Below are 21,364 nucleotides of genomic sequence, written 5' to 3'. Positions count from 1 at the left end.
CGTTATCCCTCCAAGTGATGTCTGATCACCCTGCCCTGTCTTCAGCAAGAATTCTATTAGGTCTGTTTAACCTAGAACTCTAACCCCTGATGCTTCCTCTTAGCAACTTTTCATTTACCGAATAATCCCCAGCCCCTGCCCCACTCCTTGGCGGTAAATTCCTGCTGAATTAGGCTGCATTTGGGGTTTTCCTGATTCAGTGTAATAGTCCTAAAAACAGTTGTTTCACTGCTTTAACTACTGTCCAGATCTAGTTCTTCTTTGACATAAGTGAGGAGGTAAAGGTAGTACTGAGAATTCAAAACTCAGAAATCAAGGAACCATATTCTTCTAGGTCGCTGCCTGGATGGATATAGAAGTGTCTTCTCTACTTCCCATCTTCCCAAGCACTGGTAGTCCTCAGAATTTTCCCTTTGCATTGAGTCCTTTTCACACGGGTGCCTAGAGCCCGGCTCCTGTACTCTGCTCCGAGATCTCTCTCCCAGGGGCTCCAGAAACTGCTTCTTCAGATGTTGATCACATGTCCACAGAGCAGTTGCTATATTGGATGGCCATGGGCAACAGGGACAGTGACTAATACAGCTTACTGTTGGGAAGGACTTGTGAGGGCAAAGATTGATGCCTGGCATTGAGGGTCATTCGTAGTACCAACAATAGCATGTTTTAGCTTCTGATGCTGTGTGGTGGTGCTGGTTTAGTGACCAATGGTTAGAATTATGACTATGTGTTGGATTCAGGAAAAATTTATTTCATTCTAAATGTCTTGGGACTTCTTAGAGTGGGAAGGAGGTCAGAATCCTACCCGAGACAAAGTTTTATTTAAGAGGAAAAAAGAAAGCATTAGGTTACATGACCAAATATGTAAAGTACTTAACATTAAAGATTGTTATGGAAAATCCATCTGACCATTTAATTTTTGATTTTGGAAAGAAAGAATATTAGCCCATTTATTTTACTGAAAACATTGGTTCTTATTAGTTGTTGGCTAATAAGACATTAGGCAAAATTTTATAATAAAATTAATAAAATTGTCCTTACAAATACATACATAGTAAACTTGTTAGGTCCTTTCTTTGATGAAGAAAATGATAGAAACATTTTGTCTTTATTTTTAAGTATTTGGAACATTATTTATTATAAGCTTGGCTTGGAATAAATGGGTTAAAAATTTTGTCCAGAAAATTCACAAGCTGAAAATGGAGATGAGCTATTTTAAGAAGATCAGGGCCACCAGGTGCAGACATTACAAAGATAAGCTGGGATAACCTTGAGGTTCAACCAAGTGGAGAGATAAGAATGACCTCTGAATAAATGAAAAGAGAGAGTAAGAGAAAATGAAACTAGCATTTGCAGAAAAGTTCCTTAAAGCCATGGCTATAGAAATGGAGATCTAAATGATTGGATTTCACCATTTTCAAAAAAGGGCTGCCCATGCTGTATATTTTACTGGTGAATAAATTAGACTTTAACTCAACTATTCATTAGTGTGTATGAGTGTGGGAATTTTTTGTGTTTGATGCATATACATAAAATTTTCTAAATTAACCCTTTGCTTTCTACTCATTTTGGGCAAATAAGGATCTAGTATTTTTAATTAAATGTGTCAAGTCTTTATTTACAATGAATGCTGCTCAAGAGGTAACTCTGTTATATTAGAGGAAAGCTTTGCTTTCAGGTTTGAAAATCTTTTTTTGGGGTCAAAGTCAACCTCTACTAGTGATCCAGATAGATCATTGGATCTCAGAGAAGCTGTTTTTTAACTGTAACTTAGGATATGTGTGTGTGTGTGTGTGTGTGTGTGTGTGTGTGTGTGGTGTGTGTGTATGTGAATTCTTTCCCTGTTTTTTTATTATTTTATTTTAGAGTAAATTTAGATTTACAGGAAAGTTTTGATGATAATACAGATAGTTCCCATATTCTTCAGAAAAAAATTTGCTCTACTATTAACATCTTACATATGTATAGTGTGTTTGACACAAGTAATTGTCCAAGATTTATAGCCTATTATTCACTAAAGTCCACACTTTATTTGAATTTATTTAGCTTATCTGTTGTCCAGCTTTTGTTCCAAGACCCCATTCAGGACACCACATTCCATTTAGTTGTTATAACACCTTCTGCTCATCTCTGCTGTGATGACAGTTTCTTAGATTTCCCTTGGTCTTGATAACTTTGACAGTTTTGAAAAGTATCAGTCAGATGTTTTTGTTGAATGACCCTTAATTGATATTTGTTCAATGTTTTTTTGTCTTGAGCAGATTAGTGTTACAGGTTTTCAAAGGAAGACTACAGTGGAAAAGTACTGTGTTCATCACATAATATCAAGAGTATATACTAACATTGTTGCTAATTTTGATCATTTGGGTGAGGTTCTGTACTATAAGATTAGTCTTTTCTCCCCCTTTTCATATTGTACTCTTTGGAAAGAAATCACCGTACATAGCCCACATATCAGAAGGTTGGAGTGATGTTCTACTTTCAATAAAATAACTATTTTATGATAGAGATTGTTAAAACTAAATGCATATAAATATAAACAAAACTAAGTGTGTATAAAAGGCTTGGAAAATATGCTGTATTATTTAAATAAATATTATTACTGATAATCATCATAGTAAGAGTGTCAAATACATGCAAGATATGCTGTCAAACAGCATCTCTGCAAGTAACTTACAACTCAATTATAAAGCTGAGGAATAGATGAAAAGAAAGAAAATAATATTTTGATTAAGGAAGCAACAGTCTTTCTAAATAAATTCATTTCCACTGTTTACCAAATGTTCAGAGCTAGTTCACAGAGATGTGCTCATTTAATTTTCAAATTTACTACCTAGTTCAGTTCAGTTCAGTTCAGTTGGTCAGTTGTGTCCGACTCTTTGCAACCCCATGAATCGCAGCACACCAGGCCTCCCTGTCCATCACCAACTCCCGGAGTCTACCCAAACCCATGTCCATCGAGTTGGTGATGCCATCCAGCCATCTCACCCTCTGTCGTCCCCTTCTCCTCCTGCCCCAATCCTTCCCAGCATTAGGGTCTTTTCCAATGAATCAACTCTTCGCATGAGGTGGCCAAAGTATTGGAGTTTCAGCTTCAACATCAGTCCTCCCAATGAACACCCAGGACTGATCTCCTTTAGGATGGATTGGTTGGATCTCCTTGCAGTCCAAGGGACTCTCAAGAGTCTTCTCCAACACCACAGTTCAAAAGCATCAGTTCTGCGGTGTTCAGCTTTCTTCACCATCCAACTCTCACATTCATACATGACTACTGGAAAAACCATAGCCTTGACTAGACGGACCTTTGTTGGCAAAGTAATGTCTCTGCTTTTAAATATGCCGTCTAGGTTGGTCATAACCTTCCTTCCAAGGAGTAAGCGTCTTTTAATTTCATGGCTGCAATCACCATCAGCAGTGATTTTGGAGCCCCAAAAAATAAAGTCTGACACTGTTTCCACTGTTTCCCCATCTATTTCCCATGAAGTGATGGGACCAGATGCCATGATCTTAGTTTTCTGAACATTGAGCTTTAAGCCAACTTTTTCACTCTCCTCTTTCACTTTCATCAAGAGGCTCTTTAGTTCTTCTTCACTTTCTGCCATAAGAGTGGTGTCATCCGCATATCTGAGGTTATTGATATTTCTCCTGGCAATCTTGATTCCAGCTTGTGCTTCCTCCAGCCCAGCGTTTCTCATGATGTACTCTGCATGTAAGTTAAATAAGCAGGGTGACAATATACAGCCTTGACGTACTCCTTTTCCTATTTGGAGCCAGTCTGTTGTTCCATGTCCAGTTCAAACTGTTGCCTCCTGCAGATGTTCATGGTTCGTGTATTGCTGAAGCCTGGCTTGGAGAATTTTAAGCATTACTTTACTAGCGTGTGAGATGAGTGCAATTGTACAGTAGTTTGGCATTGCCTTTCTTTGGGATTAGAATGAAAACTGACCTTTTCCTGTCCTGTGGCTGAGTTTTCCAGATTTGCTGGCATATTGAGTGCAGCACTTTCACAGTATCATCTTTGAGGATTTGAAATAGCTCAACTGAAATTCCATCATCTCCACTAGCTTTGTTTGTAGTGATGCTTTCTAAGGCCCACTTGACTTCACATTCCAAGATGTCTGGCTCTAGGTGAGTGATCACACCATCGTGATTATCTGGGTCGTGAAGATCTTTTTTGTATAGTTCTTCTGTGTATTCTTGCCACCTCTTCTTAATATCTTCTACTTCTGTTAGGTCCATACCATTTCTGTCCTTTTTGTTACTGACCTCTTGTAAGAGTACTGCTTCTTATTTCTTCTTTTGAAGTTAAAATAATATAACACTTTCCTTCTGTTTTGAGAAAGTATGTATTAAAATTTTCTGGGTTTCTCAGGCTAGAAGAACACATATCACTCGTAGAAATTAATGTTGCAATTAAGTAAGCTTTGACTAGGCTAAAGTATTAATGCTGGATATTCTGAGAATTTTAAGTTCATTTAATTAATTTATTTAATTTTTATTGTGCACTTAACATGTTTCGGATGTATAATTAAAATTCTGGAAAACAATGTGAAGTACAGTTTAAATTCCTAAAATTCAGCTAAATTTTGTTAAGTATTAACTTTTCTTTGTTAAGAAGCAGGAAAATACCTTGTTTCTAAAATTTTGCTAGTAAAAATGCCATTCAACTTCACTTTTACCTAGATCTTGATATTAGATTTTGAAACTTTATTTATTCCTTATTAATGTTTGAGAGAGCGGTGGTTTGTTTTTACAAAGCTGAGAAAATATTTCAAAGGGGAAATAAAGTAAGATACATTTGCTATTCAAAAGCTGAAAGTGTAGCCAATAATAAAAATCTTCTATTTAGTTGTAGTGATTGAGAAAACAGTTGGAGAGCTGTAATTGTCCATTAAGATAATGAGTACCACGAGCTAGAAACAGCATGCGTGGAAGAGGGGTAATACCAAGCACCGTGGGAAAAACTGCAACTTTCAGAGGATCATAAAAACTAGAGGAGGATAAAACTATACCAGAGAACGACAGACACTGAAGGCGGATTTAGTAGATTTCAGGGACTTCTTACTGATAATCTTGTACATGCTTATCGTGAATTTTCAGAGAGAAAATATTTTTTTTATTTATCAACTGGCCTTTTGCATATTTTATATTAAATTAGTTATCATTGATAATTTGCTCATTACTTTACAAAAGAATCAGATTTACTAGTTGAGCTCCATTTATGATTGGCCAAGGAAAAATAAGTTGATCCCAAGAAAAGATAAAATTGTTCCTATTTGATTAAGTGGTTTCAAAATGAAATTAGTAGTATCACATTTAAATTTTTATGACTGTTTATTTAAGAGTATGAAAAACTTGGAACTTTTTTCTTTTCAATATTAGCATTTCAAAAGAAAAGTTATTACAGAGTTTTGCAAAATTCCCAGTTAGGGAACTAAGTATTAATCATTTCTAAAGTAGGATCATGAAAATACAATAGAAATGTGTAAGGCAGAAGTGGAGCATTTGAGACATTGACAATGTCTGTTTAGCCAAGATATTAAGACAGGAAATAATTTAGGGATGGGATAGGTGTTCTATGCAGCTAGAGAATATTTTAAAAGGAGGGGAAATAGTAGAAGCAGCTGATAGATGTATGTTTGCTGATACAACTGGACTATTAATGTGTGCAATTGGTGCCAAAATAAAAGAAGTGAAATCTTTTAGGAACTTTATATCTATTTTTTGTCCTTTTATATATTTCATGAGGTTCTCGTGGCACGTATACTGGGGTGGTTTGCCATTCCCTCTTCCAGTGGGTCACATTTTGTCAGAACTCTCCATTATGACCCATCCATCTTGGGCGGCTTGGCTCTTAGCTTCATTGATCTGTGCAACCCTCTTCAACACGACAAGGCAGTGATCGGTAAAGGAGATGTAAGTTAGAACCCTGTATGGAACAACGGATTGGTTCAAGATTAAGAAAGGAGTAAGACAGGGCTGTCTGCTGTCACCTGTTTGTTTAACCTATATGCAGACCACATCATGAGAAATGCTAAAAGCTGGAATCAAGATAAGCGGGAGAAACATCAACAACCTCAGATATGCACATGATACCACTCTAATGGCAGAAAGTGAGGAGGAACTAAAGGGCTTCTTGATGAGGGTGAAGGAAGAGAGTGAAAGAGCCAGCTTAAAACTAAATATAAAAAAACCAAAAACCAAAAAACTACTATCATGGCATCTGGCCCCATTACTTCATGGCAAATAGAAGGGGAAAAGGTGAAAGTAGTGACAGATTTCCTCTTCTTGGGCTCTAAAATCATTGCAGATGGTGACTGCAGCCATGAAATCAGAAGATGATTGCTTCTTGGCAGGAAAACTATGACAAACCTAGACAGTGTGTTGAAAAGTAGAGACATTACTCTGCCAGCTACGGTCCGTATAGTCAAGGCTATGGTCTTGCCAGTGGTCACGTACAATTGTGAGAGCTGGACCGTAAAGAAGGCATAACACCAAAGAATTGATGCCTTTGAACTGTGGTGCTGGAGAAGACTCCTGAAAGTCCCTTGGACAGCAAGGAGATCAAATCAGTCAATCTTAAGTGAAATCAACTCTGAATACTTGTTGGAAGGATTGATGCTGAAGCTGAGGCTCCAGTATTTTGGTCATCTGATGTGAACAGCTGACTCATTGGAAAAGTCCCTGATGCCGGGGAAGACTGAGGGCAGAAGGAGAAGAGGGTGTCAGAGGATGAGATGGCTGGATGGCATCCCCATTGCAACGGATGTGAACTTGGGCAAACTTCAGGAGATGGTGAGGGACAGGGAATCCTGGTGTCCTGCAGTCCCTGGGGTCACAAAGAGTGGGACATGACTGAGCAACTGAACAGCAACAAAATACCTAATTTATTTAAACACTTTAGTGCTTGTTGAAAAGCAAACAAAATCTTAAAATCTACTTTCTAGCTGAGCTCACTTGCTTTGGAATATTAGAAACGCACCTTGTTCGATAAAGAGATGGTTCCTTCTTGCTCCCTTTTCTCATAGATTTTTCTTTTTTCTACCCTTAGGGCTCTGCCTCAGACTAGTAAGGTTTCACAGCTACACAAAGGAGTTCTTGTTACTTTTCCTTAAAGCCACAGTCTAGAGGCGGTCTTGGCTGAGGAAGGGGAATGATACTCCAGAGGAACATGTGTTTGGCTGGGGAAAGGACATTCTTAGGCGTTAGTTAATGTAATGTGGCTTCTATTCCTGAATCCGTTTCAGTCAAAAGTCCCTCGTGACATAAGTATTTTGAGTGGCGAGGATACCCCAGGGGTCAGGAAGGGTAGGTGTTCTCATTAAAGTTTAGGAGATGAATCTCGTCTTAAGGCTGGGAATGTGATGTTAACGTGATTGAAATATCTAAACGGTCTTCACCGCTTCTTCCTTGCATGTTTGCTGTGCTTCAGTTCACCCATTCTTTAGACCTCTGCTGGACCTAAAGGCAAGTGACAAGTAACAATCCACGCTCGAGGCAGTCCCTTCTTTACCATCAGTACCTAAGATCTTCCTTCTTGCCTCTCTGGCTTTCAAATTTGGCTTTTTCCATAAATCAACCTCTGTTCCCATCAGATATAAGTATTTTCTGCCCACCCTTCTCCACCCCACACATTTTAAGTGACATTTTGAACCTGGACTCTTCTGTGAATCATGTAGTTTTATCTGCTTCTACAGTTTGGTGTCTGCCTTTGCCTCTGGTATGAGGGTTTCTGGTTCCAGGAATCCCTGAGTCACTCTGAAGTTCTATCTGTCCCAGTCAGCTAATTTAAAGAGTTGTGTTGGTAGTAGGCTGTTTTTTTTCTAAGGAGATCAAATATAAAATTTCCCCAAAATCATAACAAGCAGAATTTCAAATAAAATTTGATGAAAATACTCTTTTAAGTCCTAGATATTGGTCATAATAATTTTAACTGTATTATGATTGGGAAACACATTAAAAGTTTATTTTTAAACATATCCAACACAGTCCCAGCAACAAAATTCTTTTCACCAACTTCTGCCTAGATCTCAGTGCCTTTTTTCCAGTTCCCACACTAGGCAATTCCCTCTGTGTATGTTATGATGAGCATATGTATTAGAGATTATTATCTTCAGAGACCAACAGTAGGAATCCTGGAAGCACTGGAAGCCATAGGGCTTAAGCCAGAGGTTCTGGAAATGATAGTTCTCCAGGTGAGAAGGAAAAGGGACACCAGGTAAGAGGGAAAAAGAACACCTGTGGGAACCTGTGCCTTTGAAGAAGGTTTTAGCTTTTTTGCCTCTGTCTACTTCATCTCTGAAACTTTTCTTTACATTTTCTATTTATTCTTTCCTGATGCTTTCTGGGGATGCTCCTCAATCTATACTAATTCACAAATCCATTCTTCTACCTGAATCATTACACTCCTCAACCAATATGTTAGTTTATTATACTCACAATTATATTTTGTGCATTCACTATCTCCAGTTGTATCCGTGTTATATCTTTTTATGCCTGTACAAATATTAAAATTCTCATATATTTGATGATATTTAATATATTTCCTCAAAATATTTGCCCTGCTGGTTCCATTAATTCTGATTTTATGGAGTTGCTGGTTTTGTTCATTGTCTTTCTTTTGCACAGACTGTGTTATAGGTGGGTGGAACCTCCAGAGACCTTTAGCTAATGAAACCTCAGACTCAGCTTACGTCTCCCAATCTTTGGAATTGTATGTGTGAATGCCATCTTGGCGCCTCTGTCCCTGCCCCCTATTCAGCTCTAATTCTGTTGGTCTGAGTCTATGGCCATACCCTCCTGAACATGCCGGCTCTTGTCTAATTTAGTTGGTCTGACATGGGGCCCAAGCTTCAGTTTCTTCAAAGCTGCCTTGGTGGAGTCAATGTGCAGCCATGTTCAAGAACCTCAGAGCCTGATCACCGTGAGAAGGAAATGCTTGGGGACAGATGGGCATCCCTACTCTGTAATGTGTTCCAAGCAGCGGGGAATGGCAAAGAAGTGGTTAGTGAGTGATCTGCCCTGAGCAATGTGAGGCGAAGGAAAAACCAGTATACTCAAGCCCACACCACATCCATAACCCAGGACTTGCCCCTTCACTGGGCTGCACAACCTATATTTGCCCTAGGGATTTCCCACTTTTTCTCGTCAATTTCCCTCTCCTGTGTGCGTCCTGGGCTTCCCTTGTGGCTCAGCGGGTAAAGAATCCGACTGCAATGTGGGAGACCTGGGTTCGATCCTTGGGTTGGGAAGATCCCTGGAGAAGGGAAAGGCTACCCACTCCAGTATTCTGGCCTGGAGAATTCCATGGACTGTATAGTCCATGGGGTCGCAAAGAGTCAGACATGACTGAGCGACTTGCACTTTCTTTCTTTGTGCGCCCTCTCCTGGACTGACAGGCAGACCTTTTTGTTGGGAACCACAAGTGTGAATTCTCTAGCTTGTTAGCCTTTCCCTGTGAACAGTGGCATAGATTTCACAGGAACAACCAGTGCTACACAAGGGCAGACTCTTACGTATCACATGTTTCCCTGACGGCTGTCACTTCTTTATACCCCCTTGGTAGCTTGTCATTTGTTATAATGATGATAATTTACATGACTTCAAAAACTGTAAAATTCTTAAAATGACAAGATTACATATGCTTTATAGTAGGAAATATATCTGTTGAATATTTCTACTCGAAATATTCTAATGTAATTTCTTAAAATTTTTAACACATTGTTTAAAAATGTGGTGCTTAGTAAATGCTGATTTCTGAGTATATTTTAAACATAGTGTGAAGACTTTAGATGATCATAATGAATATTATTGACTGCTCCACTATACCTTTGCATTTCTTGGAACTGTTTAACGATTGTATTTTTCATTTGTTTGTTTGGTCTGTCGCTCAGTCATGTCCGACTCTTTGCCACCCCACGGATTTCAGCACGCCAGGCTTCCCTGTCCATCACCAACTCCCAGAGTTTACTCAAACTCATGTCCATTGAGTTGTCGATGCCATCTAACCATCTCATTCTCTGTCCCCCACTTCTCCTGCCTTCAATCTTTCCTAGCATGAGGGTCTTTTCTAATGAGTCAGCTCATCTCATCAGGTGGCCAAAGTATTGGAGCTTCAGCTTCAGAATCTGTGAGAGTTTTTTCAAGAGAACGCAGTGGTCATAGCAAACACCTTCTTCCAACAGCAAAAGAGATGATTCTACACGTGGATATCACCAGATGGTCATCATCAAAATCAGATTGATTATATTCTTTGCAACCAAAGATGGAGAAGCTCTATACAGTCAGCAAAAACCTGTTGCTGACTGTAGCTCAGATCTTGATCTCCTTATTGCCGAAATCAGACTGAAACTGAAGAACGTAGGGAAAACCTCTGGGCCGTTCAGGTATGACCTAAATCAAATCCCTGATGATTATACAGTGGAGGTGACAGATTCAAGGGATTAGATGTGATAGACAGAGTGCCTAAAGAACTGTGGACCCAGGTTCATAACATTGTACAGGAGGCGGTGACCAAAACCATCTCAAGGAAAAAGAAATGCAAAAAGGCAAGATGGTTGATTAAGGAGGCCTTACAAATAGCTGAGAAAAGAAGAGAAGTAAAAGGCAAAAGAGAAAGGTAAAGGTATAGCCAATTGAATTCAGAGTTCCAAAGAACAGGACGAAGAGATAAGAAAGCCTTATTAATATTCTTCATTAAAGTGAAGTTGCTCAGTCGTGTCCAACTCTTTGTGACCCCATGGACTGTAGCCTTCCAGGCTCCTCTGTCCATGGGATCTTCCAGGCAAAAATACTGGAGTGGGTTGCTATTTCCTTCTCCAGGGGATCTTCCCGACCCAAGGATAGAACCTGGGTCTCCAGCACTGCAGGCGGACTGTACCATCTGAGCCACCAGGGAAGTCCAATAGTTGGCTACTATTATTGTTAGTTGGTTATTAGTTGGTTGTTATTATTGTTCCTTATGGCCTTCAGAATAACTGCTTTCTCTGATTCTCTGTTTTATTCTGTAATCATTTAAATAAAGGGATATTCATTATATTTAGAATCATATAAAAACTAATACACTCAGAGTGAGACAATTTTATGAACAAAATTCAATACACAAATTTTTGAATTATTTTAATTCTGAGAAGCAATACTTGACAAATTTCTTGTCTTGAACTTAAATCCAGATAGTTACATTTGCTATATTTAAATAACCACTAGATGAGAGAGACAGTTACTCTAATTAAACAGTTACAATTGTCTCTTGGTGTATTTTCCTTAAACAATAATAGAGTTGAATTTCTCCCTCCACTCATTAGCTTATAAACATTTTTGTTTTTAAATCTAGGGCACATTACTAATTCCCATAACAGGTACTATGATGGTTCCATGAAACATATCCATAAGCATCTAATATCTTTTAAAGTGAATGGGCTGGATAGTGCTTATTCAGTAGATTTTGTATAAAATTGCCTTTATACAAGATGTTATGTCACTAAACTGAAATTTTCTTTTCAACCATCTTGAGCATTGATGTGAGATTTCTAGACAATCAGTCTTAAAGGTGATCAGATTAGCCGTCTGCTCATAGTTTTGCCTATAACCCAGAGGCTATAGGCAAAACTATATATACTCTATTAGCCTATTTCTTAGGGATGTTTTAAAAGAGATATAAAGGTGCACATTACTGAACTGGAAATAACCAAGTTATTTGATGGATATAACAACTGGTTCATTAAAACATTTCGTGTACAATTTGACAAGTCAGCTGAATGTAAAATATTAAACTAAAATGTAAAATTTTTTCTTATAAGTATAATCTCCAAATCAAAATTTAAATATCTTTATAATTGCCTCATTTTTAAAAAAATCAACGCACCGTTATACTGAAATAAAGCACGGTGACTTCACCTAGATACCTGATTGAAATAGGTCATCTCACCACTCTGTAATGTTTTCTGTCATGCACGGCTTGCGCAGGAAACTTATTCATGTTATAAAGTGTGATTTGTGCCATCATACCTTCCAACAGGATAATGCCCATGAGGAAACTAAAACATATCATTAAATTTAAAATATATTCTCTTAGAAAATAGCTGGCTCGGATTAGTCAAAATTTTGGCAAAGTGAATGTCAGCACTATTTCAGCTACAAATGAAAAAGAATTGCTTTATACAGTGCTTATCAAAGATCATTTAAAATGTAATCTGACTTTGAAATCCCTTACTTCCTATGCTTCTTTAGAGGTTGTGAACTAGTAGAACAGAGGAGATTGAGTAGCAGTATAATGTAATCCATACCGCAGGATCCTTACATAGTTTTTTCATAGACAGTGGAAATACTATCACATGGACTTCAAAATATTAACTTATTTTCAAAGAGGTTTAAATACTCAGGATAGGCCATCTTTTAAATAAGGTTTAACCTATATTATTTCATCAAATCACTGGTTGTTCTTTTATTTGATGTTTAACCTGCTACAAAATTAATTTTATGTGACTATATTGTCACTGTGGACTTTTTTATACTTAGAAGTTGATTGAATTTTGTTTTTCCTGTGAGCTCTGAAATGTTTTATTAAAACATGAATGTAAGCCTATTTTTGACCATAATTGACTGATTTTCTCCCATTTAAAAGAGGTCCCCATTAAATAAAAGTGGTAAAAGATGCCATCTTCAGATTACACTAAACAAATCAAAATTATACATTTGCTTATCTGGTAAAAGAATGATTCTTTCCAGATTTGTTGAATCTTTGCCCTTATTTTGGTGGAATCTGCGGAGAACCTTTTCTCCATCTCATGAAGATGTGGTCCACTATATTCCTTCTGTAATTTGTCTAGGGTAATCTCATAATATCTCACCTATGCTTTCTTCCTCTGAGGCAGTTCCAGTATTAAAGCCTTTCTGTTTGCACTTATACAGGGTCTCCCTGAAAGAGACTAGCTCACCTGTCAAAATACCATAACTGTTGATTACTAGCCCCGCCAGAGACAGCGTCCATACTACTGCCAAACTCAGAAAGTCTGAAATTTTAGGAACTGGTAAAGTCATCAACTTATACTATCCTTAGATTCTTAATCATGGGGGATAGCTTTTATAGTTATTGGTTCTCTAGTGGAGTGGACCTTTTATAGTAAAACTGTGATGTGGGAATATAGATATATAAATATATTTAATCAGAAGAATTTCTATTCTAATACGTGGGTTTTGAGAGCCACACCTCTTAGCCATGATTGGCAAAAAAAAGAACACCTCAGCATTGAGAGAAGAAAGATCAGGTAAATCAAATGACAAGGAAAGAATAAAGATTTTGTGTTAAAGGCTCAAGGAAGAAAAGCAAAGTAAAATTAAATCAGTATGGGCCTTAAGCTTCACATTCCAGTGTATTGGTGTGGATGGGAAGGAGCTAAGAGATGTTTCACTGGAGCTGAGGACATATGTTTGGCCTGAGGTTTATTGATAGACCTTGGAACATAAATCCCTGGGTATCAGGGAGACATCTAAATAATATCTGCTGAGACTAGAAAGAATGATAATTGAGTAATAGCACAAGAGTTTTCAAAATCTTTATGACACATAATTTTGTTCATGTCTATGAAAGTCATGAAATTAAAAGAGATGTTATAACAGAGTACTTGAGAGCCAAGACTCCGAGCAGCACTGTTTTGTTCAAAATCTAGGTCTCTCTTTACCAGCTCTGTAGCTTTGGGCAGGTTAACTTCTTTGTCTTGGTTTTCCTGTGTTAGAGTGTGTAGCATAGGGCTATGGTCAGGATCAGTTAAGTTAATGACTGTAAAGTATTAATACTTATAAGAGTACGTGGTACATTAAGAAAAAGAAGATACTCAATACATGTTAGCCAAAAATGCCATTAGAGTAGTTATGATATTATAGTGTTATAAAAATATTATAGTTATGAAAATATTACAATGTTATAAAGGAAAGGGGACCATGACCTGTTTTTATCATCTAGCCTTGAATTAATCCCAAGTAGTTTTCAGAAACTTACTCTTAGATTTTGATAAGGATTTTATTTTCAGGTCTGTTTCAGGACACATTTAAGATACTGAACTACAATATATTTTTTATAAAGTTACAAAATAATAGCAATTTCTTATCTTTTGTTTCCCAATTTATAAAACTTTTTTGAAGTAGATAAGGAAGAAAACTCTACAGATGAGAAAAGTAACTCTGGCTAGAAGCCTATATTTATGAACATGTGATTTGATAGAAAATAGAGCTGACATCAGGCCAGAAAAACATTTATGATTAGAGTGGTGATCAACTATTGCCTTGAGCATAGGAGACATCATAAAATTAATTTTAAAGGTTCTTTACTAGGATTTTCCACAAAGTAAGTAAAAATGAAAGTTTAATTTTACTTTTAATAATAATAAAAAAATCTGATAACTAATTTACTTTTGTAAAATACTAAATTACAACTGTCTTTTGCTTTTGTACTTCCCTCTTGGTTAATCAATCTTATTTCAGTGTTGACCATCTGGTGATGTCCATGTATATAGTTGTCTCTTGTGTTGTTGGAAGAGGGTGTTTGCTATGGATAGTGGATTCTCTTGGCAAAACTCTTGTTAGCCTTTGACATGCTTTATTTTGTACACCAAGGCCAAACTTGCCTGTTACTCCAAGTATCTCTTGACTTTCTACTTTTGCATTCTAACTTCCTATGATGAAAAGGACATCTTTTTTTTTGGCGTTAGTTCTAGAAGGTCTTGTAAGTCTTCATAGAACTGTTCAACTTCAGCTTCTTCAATATTAGTGGTTTGGACATAGACTTGGATTACTGTGATGTTGGATGGTTTGGCTTGGAAACGAACTGAGATCATTCTGTCATTTTTGAGATCGCACCCAAGTACTGCATTTTGGACTCTTTTGTTGACTATAAGGGCTACTTCATTTCTTCTAAGGGATTCTTGCCCACAGTAGTAAATATAATGGTCATCTGAATTAAATTCACCCATTCCCATCCATTTTAGCTCACTGGTCCCTAAAAAGTCTATGTTCACTCTTGCCATCTCCTGCTTGACCACATACAGCGTACCTTGATTCATGGACCTGACATTCCAGGTTCCTATGCAATATTGTTCTTTATAGCATCAGGCTTTACTTTCACCACCAGGCACATCATTCAGGAAATCGACCCTAAATATTCATTGGAAGGACTGATGCTGTAGCTGAAGTTCCGATAATTTGACTTCGTGATGTGAAGAGCTGACTCATTGGAAAAGACCCTAATGCTGGGGAGATTGAGGACAAGAGGAAAACGGTACAATAGAGAATGAGATGGTGGATAGTATCACTGACTCAGTGGACCTGAGTTTGATCAAACTTGGGGAGATAGTGAAGCACAGGGAAGCCTCGCATACTGCAGTTCATGGGTTCACATTTGGATACGACTTAGCGACTGAATAACAACAACTTGGTTAAGATTTGTCTCAAATGAATTGCTTTAAGAGTAGATTCTAGCAGCCTGAGCTTTACAGTATCTTCAACAGCAACTCAAGGCCTCTTACCTCGAAAGCAGCTCATTATTCATCTCTTTTGAGCAGTTGCCCAAATGAAACAATGGTGTCATACATTTTATTAATATGCAGCACAAAAATCCCTGCTTACTAAACAGTTCTGAGTCCAGGAAAGCCTTGGGCCTTCTTCCAACTATTAATGTGGAAAAAAAAAAATTACCAAACTTACCTACATCAGCAGAAAGCAAATACCCAATGCAACTCCATAATAAATTTGAGTATTCTTGCCCTAAATGCAGCTTTTTAAGTTTCTACGATCTTACTCTAACTCCCTCCAGATTCTACTGTTGATCATGATGACTAGAAATAAAATTAGGAAGACAAATATGACAGGAATTAAATACCTTTAGTCTCAAGAAGGCCAGGCCTGCTGTTACTCATAATTACATATGGATCCTTGAATGTGGTGAAGTGAGAACCAGGTGTTGACCTTTACCTACCTAGTGCATCAACACTCTCTTGAGTCTTTTCCTCTAGCTTTTCTACAGTTTGTGCAAAGTGGAAGTATCTCTGCCTTCCAAAATCATGCCAGAGAGAATGATTTTGATGGCATCTAATCAAAATCTAGACTTCAGCAAACATATATGACCTTGGGAATGTATTTATCTTTCTGTCCTGAAACTGGTTGACAACTGTAGCTTTCATTTTGGGGCACCATTCTTTAAGCCTGAAAATTTGGGCTTGGGAGGAAGATGATAGCTTATTGAAAGGACTGAGAACTCACACTCTGGAGAATGTAAGATCCAGTAAAACATTCTTGCATATATGTTTAACTTTGGCTTACAGGATCATAGGGCATTTACTTTTAGATATGTTAAAGACATATAGGTTTACCATCATTATCCAACCAAATGATTGTCTAGTCAACCTAAAGTCATTTAAAATAAAAGATGCTTGGGTAATATATGTTACCAAATAGCATTCTTCCCTCTTTTTTTTTTTTTTTCACTGCTATAGGGATATAAGGATTAACTACTGTCTGTTGGTCTGTTGGCTAAAGATCTTGTGAGGAAGGCTAAAGATCAAGATTTTCTGGTCATAGCTTTTAAACTGTGACTATCCAGACTTTTATTATTGTGGCTTGTTGGCTCTGATTAAACTGTTCTACATTTACAGTTTCAGAGTACTGTTTTTACTTTAGAATGGACTCAAGCCATGGTTTTGAGAGTCCATCCAGCACTGAGGCTGGGAGTTCACCATGAGTGGAAGTTATGTGGACAACTCAGTAACGAGGTGTGTGTGTGTGTGTGTGTGTGTGTGTGTGTGGTACTGCACCCTCTACAGTTTAGGAGAGCTGGGTTTTGATTCTTCTGTTGGGGTACAGTTCTTTGTATTGCTATGTCTGCTCAAGGGAAATATACTTAACTTTATTGTAAAGTATCATTTGGCTTAAAATATCTCCTCTTCCACTCCAGTCTTTGTCTGAAAGTGTCCAAAAATTATATTTTGATAAGGCAAGGTAAATATCTAACCATTTGACAACTCACCTAGAAACCTTGCCTAGAATTTTCATTATAAAATGTAAGACACAGATGTTAGGAACAAAAGTAAAATAGACACAAAATGATAAGCAGAGTTTTTTCATGTTTAAATACTCCTAACTACAATTGTGTGCTCTATGTCGGTCGTGATTAAGAGAGAAAAATGTATCTGTTTTATGTATTTCAAGATTTAACAGGAGTTGTTTCTAAGTTTTCATTCTTATTTTCTATCTACACCTAAAATATTGTATATATTACCCTGTGGCTTAAGTAAATATTGTGTATTTTCTAATATGTCATTTTTTCACCTTTACTTATCTATAAAAGACATATAAAATTATAATATTTTAAAACGTACAATGTGATGATTTGACATACACTGTGAAAATTTTCCTGCAATTGGGGTAATTAGCACACCTCTCACATCAGATATTTATCATTTTTTGCTAACAATACAAATTCTACTCTCTTAGCAAATTTCAGTTATATAATACAGTATTATCAATTATAGTCACAATGTCATGCAGGAGAACAAAAGACCTTATTCATCTTATAACTGAAAATTTCTACTCTTTTACGAGCCTTTCCCAATTTCTTCTACTCCTCGCCCTTGGCAACCAGCATTCTGTTTCTCTGAGTTTGAATTTCTGTTTTTGAGATTCTACATACGAGTGATGCCACATAATATTTGTTTTTCTCTGTCTAGCTTATTTCACTTAACATAATAGTCTTCAGGTACATTCAGATTCTAAATGGCAGGAATTCCTTTTTAAAGCTGAATAATATGCTACTTTATATATCACATTTTCTTTATTCTTTCAAATTCATGGCAGTTGGATTGTTTCCACACCTTGGCTATTGTAAATAATACTGCAGTGAACATGAGGGTACAGATACCTTTTTGAGATTATGGTTTCATTTCCTTTATTTCTTTTCATTTACTGCTGGATATATATCCAGAAGTGAGATTGCCAGATCATATTTTGGTTCTATATTTAATTTCATGAGAAGACTCCATAATGTTTTCCATAGTGGCTGTATCATTGGGTTGACCAAAACATTCATTCTTTTTCTTCCCATGAGATGGCTCTAGTAGTGTTTAGTTTTCTTAAATTTCATTTTAAACAACTTTATTACATTGTATTGTGACAGCTATCATATCAGCATACATTTAAAAAAGATTTATCAAAATATGTGCACTTTTGTTTAGCCATGTTAATACTGAAGATGGAAAAAAAAGTTCAGACAATACACTGAATCAGAAGAAAACATTTAATATGACCGATAAGGCATTAATATCTAAAATATATATACAGTCCATACAGATAAAAAATAAATAAATAAACAACCCTAGTAAAAATGGGCAAAAGACCTGAATAGACATTTTTCCAAAGTGGAATGTAGGTGGCCAACAGACACTTGGAAATATGCTCAACATCACTAATCATCAGGGAAATGCAAATCAAAATCACAATGAAATACTACCTTATATCTGAATATCATCAAAAGGACACAGATAACAAATGTTGGCAGAAATGTGGAGAAAGAGAACCCTGGCACACTCTTGGTGGGAATGTAAATAGATGCAGCCACTGCATAAAACAGTACGGAAGTTCCTCAGTAAACTAAAAGTACAACTACCCAGCAGTTACACCCCTGAGTGTATATCTGAAAAAAACAAAAACACTAATTTGAAAAGATGCATTATTTGCAACTTCCAAGATATGAAAGCAAAATCAGTGTCCATCAACAGCCATATATCCATATATATATGGATAAACATGAATGGATGAATGAATAAAAATATCAAACTGATGAATGGATAGAGATATATATATATGTGTGTGTGTTTGTGTGTGTGTATATATATATATAGATATAGTTTAGTCGCTAAGTCATGTTCAACTCTTTTTATGACCCTCCATGGACTGTAGCCTGCCAGGCTTCTCTGTTCATGGAATTTCCCGGGCAAGAATACTGGAGTGGTTGCCATTTCCTTCTTCAGGGGTTCTTCCCAATCCAGGGATAGAACCTGCATCTCCTGCATTGGCAGGCAGATTCTTTACCAATGAGCCACCAGGGAAGCCATTTATATATATACATATGTATATATATATATATATATACTGAGTAGTACTCCATATATATACACAAATATACAGTGAAGTACTATTCAGTCATAAAAAAGAATAAAGTGGGAATTTTGCCATTTCCAGCAATGTGAATAGACTTGGAAGGCATTATGCTAAGTGAATAAGTCAGATAAAGAAAGAGAAATGTAATATGATACCACTTGTATGTGGAATCTAAAAAGTCCACAAACTAGTGAATCTAAAAAAACAACAAACTTGTGAAAATAGAGACAGTTCACAGTTATAGAGATCATAGTCTTGGGGAGGGAAGAAGGGATGGGACAATGTAGAGTCAGAGGATTAAGGGGTACAAGCTACTGTGTATAAAATAAGTTACAGTTATATATTGTACAATAGGTAACATAATTAATATTTTATAAAAACTACCAATGGAATTTCAAAAAGCATAGAGCTTAGGCTCTTAAGGGTATAGCAGTGATAAAAGCTTTCATAGTCATTTCTAAAAAGCAGCACTTCATAGTTTTCTCTCTCCAGTGGTTCTCTAATATACTTGTAAAAGGAAGGCAACGGAAAACCAGGAATAAAAATAGCTGAGCTCTCCACAATGGGGCTTCCTGCCTACTTTCCCTGTTCAAAGAAAAGAGGAGCCACCATCTTGCAATAGAGGCTTCATAGACAACTGGGCTTCTCCAGTGACAGTCAGCATTTGATGGCCCATATCTCTTGGTTCTTCTTGTTGCCAATGATTGGCCTGGTGATGATGGTGAAATGGGAGCAATTAACTAGATGAGGGAGGGCTTCCTTTAACAGTTGAAGGGTACCGTCCGGCATGATTCCAAAGACTTGTAGTGTTTTTAGTGTGGGAGTTTCTCCAAGTTCAAGTCAAGTTTCAGGTATTATGTCATAGCACTGACTGAGTGATAGGTGTTGGAGGTAGTTGAGTTGGTAAAATTCTGGAAAGCAGTCATTTTTCAGCATGACATTATTGCTTCAGTCTAGGTGGACAAGATTGAGACAACTTCCAACTAAGGTAGAGACACCTGATCTCTGCAGATTCTTTAGGTGCCCACTGAGATTCATCTGGGTGATGGTCTCTGACACGTGCGCCGCAGCCACCTGTATGCGCTTTTCAGTGAAGTCATAGCCACAAGAGCGGTTCAGCTCATCCAGTCTGGAACAGCTGCTCAGCAAAGTCTTCAGGGCAGATTCAGAGAATCCAGAACACCCAGAAAGGTGTAGTCGCCGAAAATTTGTGTTCTGAGCAAGATTATTGACAATGGGATCTGAAAGCCGGATGCCTTCCAGGCTGAGATTCTCCGACTTGGAGCAGAGAGACAGAAGGCGGTGGAGGGCAGACACATCGATCACGGAGTTCCGCAGGTCCAGGTGCTGTAGATGAAAAGGGCTGAGATGTTCAACTAACGGCTGGTCCATAAATGATCCTGGGCAGCGGAAGGCAACCACCCCTCGGGACAGCAGCCGATCAACCACGTCTGGTTAGAGGTTTCCTCCGGCGAGGTCTGTGGTTTGCCAGAGAGACTCGTCAGATGCTAGATGATACACTCGGGACTTCCAGGAATTCAGGGAGGCACAGACAGGTAAAGATTCCTAAGAGCAGCTCGTCCGGAAGGGAGTCCCAAGAAACACCTGGAAAGTTCTTTTGGTTTAGCTTAGGTCTGCAGACAGTCACAAAGTCTTTGTCATTCCCTTTGCTTTTCAGCTGTTTTCATGGGGGGAGTGGGGGCTCTGTGGGTGGCCCAGGTTTGAAAGCAGTTTCTGGCCGCTGCTGTTCTCACTGTTCCTGGGAGATGCTGACGCTTTTTTGAAATTTTAGGGAGAGGGAGCCTATAATTTCAACATACTTTAAAGAGCAAAATTTGAACCACGTCTTTTATCTCCCCGTCTCCCCCCACCCCCCAAAAAATAGACAGGTGTTACTTTCATTGATTTTTTTTTCTATTTTCTTTCTAGTCACTATTTAAAAATTTCCCATTCTTATCTTTTTAGTTTCTTCTATTAACTTTGGGCCTAATGTGTTCTTCCTTTTCTGATTGTTTTAGATGTAAAGTATAGTTGTTTAATTGAGATCGCCTTTTCCTTAATGTAGGCATTTACGACTATGACTTTCCTCTTAGATAGAATTATGCTGCAGTCAATAAGTTTGTATGTTGTATTACCATGTTCATTTGTCTCAAGGTATTTTTTTTTTTTAATTTCTTCTATTCGCCATTGGTTGTTCAATAGCATATAGTTTAATCTTCACATA

The 21,364-nt window shown here is 37.4% G+C and overlaps 1 protein-coding gene and 1 pseudogene across 1 annotated transcript in view; one reads left to right on the top strand and one right to left on the bottom strand.

Moving 5' to 3' along the window:
- MMP16 (matrix metallopeptidase 16) overlaps positions 1 to 21,364 on the top strand; it is a 351,178-nt gene that overhangs the window by 83,001 nt on the left and 246,813 nt on the right. The gene's annotated exons all lie outside the window — the stretch shown is intronic.
- On the bottom strand, positions 19,768 to 20,532 carry LOC145508764 (S-phase kinase-associated protein 2-like; annotated as a pseudogene).

The sequence above is a fragment of the Giraffa tippelskirchi genome, chromosome 6, assembly GCF_054371585.1.
Source record: "Giraffa tippelskirchi isolate mGirTip1 chromosome 6, T2T-mGirTip1v1.2.pri, whole genome shotgun sequence".
In the NCBI taxonomy this organism is placed as follows: domain Eukaryota; kingdom Metazoa; phylum Chordata; class Mammalia; order Artiodactyla; family Giraffidae; genus Giraffa; species Giraffa tippelskirchi.
This window is presented reverse-complemented; position numbering and strand designations above follow the sequence as displayed.